This window comes from Schistocerca cancellata, chromosome 7, assembly GCF_023864275.1.
Source record: "Schistocerca cancellata isolate TAMUIC-IGC-003103 chromosome 7, iqSchCanc2.1, whole genome shotgun sequence".
Taxonomy (NCBI): Eukaryota; Metazoa; Arthropoda; class Insecta; order Orthoptera; family Acrididae; genus Schistocerca; species Schistocerca cancellata.
The window spans coordinates 298792938-298797937 of record NC_064632.1 but is presented as its reverse complement, the minus strand read 5'-3'; positions in this window follow the sequence as shown (position 1 = coordinate 298797937).

Sequence of the window (5000 nt, the reverse complement as noted above, 5' to 3'; positions counted from 1 at the left end):
TGTTGGATTAGCCGAGAGTGACATGTGTGTCTGTGGGGACCTGGGGACCCCCGAACATGTCGCACTTACGTGTAACACCCTTACGCATGTACGGCAAGTGCTAGATGACACAAATATAAAACAACAAATACGTAACGAAGACACATGGAAAACACTCAATGAAATAACAGACAAGGTCTCTACAGAGATGTATGACCTTTTTAGAAGGCAGAATCCCAATGGAAGGAGACAGAGACATCATAGTAACCAAGGCCTAAATTATACTACAGAAACAAGTACTGATACTAATTCAGAAAGTGATACACAAAGTGAAGTGGACCTAGAATGAGACTGAATTGAAGCATCTAGCCTGGTAGTAATTATGAAGGTCTTTCAGCTATATGAAAACTCCCCACAAGGATTTGTGATACCCCAATAGAGGCAGTGAGGGAAATTACTTTGGATAATGTACGCAGCAACTACAGTCCCAAAGTAGCTACATTCGAAGGGCCTGAGCCTACTGTTATGGGTGCTGTACATAATTGTACTGCTAGAGCCTTCATGCTTATAACATGCATATACTTGCACTACCTAGAGTCAAATCCCCACCTCTTATGTTTTATATCTATAAAATTGTTTTAGTATTTATTAATGGAGCTAAACTAGATTAGGTCAGGATTCTATAGAAGACTAACTATCAGTAAATTTGAGTAAATTTAAGTAATTTGAAGGGCCTGTGCCCGCCTTTATGTTTTATATCTTATTAATGCAGTTTTAACTAGATGGGGTCAGGATTTCACAGGAAACTGTTTAACTATTAGTAAATTTGTGTAATTATTAGTAATTGTCTGAAACTTGTACTGCTTAGAGCCTTTTATGTTTTATATCTTTTTAATGCAGTTTTAACTAGATGACTATCAGTAAATTTGAGTAAATTTAAGTAATTTGAAGGGCCTGTGCCCGCTGTTTTCATTTTTTTTTTCTTTGTATTGTACTTTATTTTTTATATCGTATAAATACTTGTACTGCTTAGAGCCTTCTTACGTTTTATATCTTTTCTAATGCAATTTTAACTAGATGGGGGTCAGGATCTCACAGAAAACTGTTCAACTATCAGTAAATTTGTGTAATTATTAGTAATTGTTTGACACTTGTACTGCTTAGAGCTTTTACGTTTTATATCTTTTTAATGCAGCTTTAAATAGATGAGGTCAGGATCTCATAGAAAACTGCTTAACTATCAGTAAATTTGTGTAATTCCTTTTACTCCTTTTTTCGTGTAAAGTAATATTCTTCTTTTTAAATAATTATGTTTCATATTTTTTTTTTTTTTTTTTTTTTTTTTTTTATATTTCGTGTAAAGCAATATTTTTTCTTTTTAACTATGTTCATATTTTCTTTATATCTTTACTTAAGTTTCTATTTTTCATATCAAATTTTATTAACATGACAATACCTTGTAAATGAAACAGCAAACCACGCACGCAGCATGCAGCATGAGATAGCATAGATCTGGTCCGCCTCCACGTGGCTAGGGACGGAAACGGTGCAGCTGCTCACAAACAAACCATTTGTGAGCAGCTGCAACGGCTAAGAGACCATGACTTGCTGCAGATATACTGAAATCGGTAAGCTATCAACCCACCATAGTAATCAAGGCGGTGGGTTTCGAATGTGGTTAAATGGAAAAAAAAAAAAAAATGGAAAATGTCCCTATACATGCTGTAAGTAGCTCGCTTGCTACAGCAGCAGCAGCACCAGCACCACCTCCGCGCGCTTCCCTGGGGGCACTGAACCGCAGGACGCGAGACCCCACGCCCAGTGGCAAACAGGGCTCCTCTCAGAATATAGACGGTCCCTACCCCTCACAACGATGACGGTGGGAGGGCCGTTTTACGAGACCATTTCCTGCGGTGCCAACGCTGTCGTAGAGCCGATACTCCATCTTTGGTACAAGGCAACCATTCCGCTGTAAATCAGTACGTCACTCGTAGTTCAGTCACCTCACAGCACTGCTCAGTAAACTATGCAGGCCCACATAGATAGATTATATACGCAAATGCCCCTATACATGCTGAACGTCCGTACACACAAAATGAACCACACGTCAGCCACACACTCTATCACACACTACTCTCTGCCTGTAACAGACACAGATACAACAACCAAGCACCAGCATGGACCAACGTCCGGTGCATCCTATCCGCCACAGTACACCAACTACGCTATGATAACCAGACCGGGAGGTCCAATCATAAAACAGAATACCCCACTCGTCCGACAACCACAATTGCTCAGAGAAGCCACCAACACCCACACATGTCCTACACAGGGGTGCACCCAACATCACCACACTGCCTCGTCTTACAGCACAAACACACTGGCAGGAATGAAACACACAGGTCTGCCGCAACCACAGACACGGCTCGCCCCCTCTCACTAGCGAAAAGCGCATCCCGACGTGACATAACTCCTTTGACACACTGACGCTGCCTCGGGCATCCACGTCCTACGGTCGATATCAACGAACCTCACCCCCCCCCCCCACAACACGCCATCCCATACCACATTGTGTACCGTACCCAAACCTAACGTGTACTGTACTACAACGCAATGTGTACCATAACACAACCCAGTTTGTACCTTAACCTAACCTATGTCACCTTAACCTAACCTATGTCACCTTAACCTAACCTATGTCACCTTAACCTAACCTATGTCACCTTAACCTAACCTATGTCACCTTAACCTAACCTATGTCACCTTAACCTAACCTATGTCACCTTAACCTAACCTATGTCACCTTAACCTAACCTATGTCACCTTAACCTAACCCATCTTGCACCTTAACCTAACCCATCTTGCACCTTAACCTAACCCATCTTGCACCTTAACCTAACCCATCTTGCACCTTAACCTAACCCATCTTGCACCTTAACCTAACCCATCTTGCACCTTAACCTAACCCATCTTGCACCCTAACCTATGTCACCTTAACCTAACCCATCTTGCACCTTAACCTAACCCATCTTGCACCCTAACCTATGTTGCACCTTAACCTAACCTGTGTTGCACCTTAACCTACCTCAATTTGCACCGCAATGTAACTCAATTTGCACCGCAATGTAACTCAATTTGCACCGCAATGTAACGCAATTTGCACCGCAATGTAACGCAATTTGCACCGCAATGTAATGCAATTTGCACCGCAATGTAATGCAATTTGCACCGCAATGTAATGCAATTTGCACCGCAATGTAATGCAATTTGCACCGCAATGTAATGCAATTTGCACCGCAATGTAATGCAATTTGCACCGCAATGTAATGCAATTTGCACCGCAATGTAATGCAATTTGCACCGCAATGTAATGCAATTTGCACCGCAATGTAATGCAATTTGCACCGCAATGTAATGCAATTTGCACCGCAATGTAATGCAATTTGCACCGCAATGTAATGCAATTTGCACCGCAATGTAATGCAATTTGCACCGCAATGTAATGCAATTTGCACCGCAATGTAATGCAATTTGCACCGCAATGTAATGCAATTTGCACCGCAATCTACCCCCAAGTTGTGCCTTAACCTAACCCACGGTGTGCCTTAACCTAACCCACGGTGTGCCTTAACCTAACCCACGTTGTGCCTTAACCTAACCCACGTTGTGCCTTAACCTAACCCACGTTGTGCCTTAACCTAACCCACGTTGTGCCTTAACCTAACCCACGTTGTGCCTTAACCTAACCCACGTTGTGCCTTAACCTAACCCACGTTGTGCCTTAACCTAACCCACGTTGTGCCTTAACCTAACCCACGTTGTGCCTTAACCTAACCCACGTTGTGCCTTAACCTAACCCACGTTGTGCCTTAACCTAACCCACGTTGTGCCTTAACCTAACCCACGTTGTGCCTTAACCTAACCCACGTTGTGCCTTAACCTAACCCACGTTGTGCCTTAACCTAACCCACGTTGTGCCTTAACCTAACCCACGTTGTGCCTTAACCTAACCCACGTTGTGCCTTAACCTAACCCACGTTGTGCCTTAACCTAACCCACGTTGTGCCTTAACCTAACCCACGTTGTGCCTTACCCTGCTCTGTAATTGGCATATGACACGTTACATTAATGTATTGTTGTCCAACCGCAACCCGCTCAGAATTTTGTGTACACAGCTACGTGTCATCTCCCCATAACAGCTGCATTGCAGTGTGGTACGCCATAGAGACGTGTGGGAGTAATGGACGCAGTGGATGGCGATCAGCATGAGCCGTCTGTTCATGTAGTGGCGCGTGTATGCAGACGTAGTAGTCTCTTCTCACACAATGTGATAGCACGGTGCCCCGCGTTCCACATCTGCGACATGCTACAGAGGCCGGTTGACAGTTGGTCGCGCAATGGACATCGCATACGTACGGGGGCACCTTCCACGTGCCCTCTAGTCGGGCACATTTTGTTGCGTGGATGTGAGCGGATGTAGTGTGTCTTGACACCTGACAGGCAGGCATGCAATAATAGTTGACTTTGCAAACGGGGATGGACGTGTACGTTTACTGGTGACGTTACGCACATGAACAACTGGTAACCCGTTGTGGTGCGGTTGTCCTTGCTGGAGGTACATCTGTGAGGGCAACGATCGGTACAGCTACGAAGCGGTCCCCACCATACCAACGAACGTGAATGTGAATCTGGGTGTGAAGCGATACGCGGCTGTGGGTGGGTGGGACTGTCCCCGGCCGGTGAGGGGGGGCCGCCCGGCGTGCTGGCCGCGCGGTGCGTGGGCGCACGCGCTACAGCCGGCTGGTGGGGGCGCCCAGTGGCAGGCGCGCCGGCCGACGGACGCGGCAGGCGGCGCACCTGCGCGCCGGGGCACCCTGCGCGCGGCGCCGTGCAGCCAAAGTGGGTCCTCGCCGGCCCGGTGCGAAGCGCGGTGGACATCTGCAGTGTGCTGGTCCGATTGAGGACTGTGTGCGTTGAGGATGCGCCGCCGCCCGGCACTCGGCGCCGCGACGCCGTCTGCT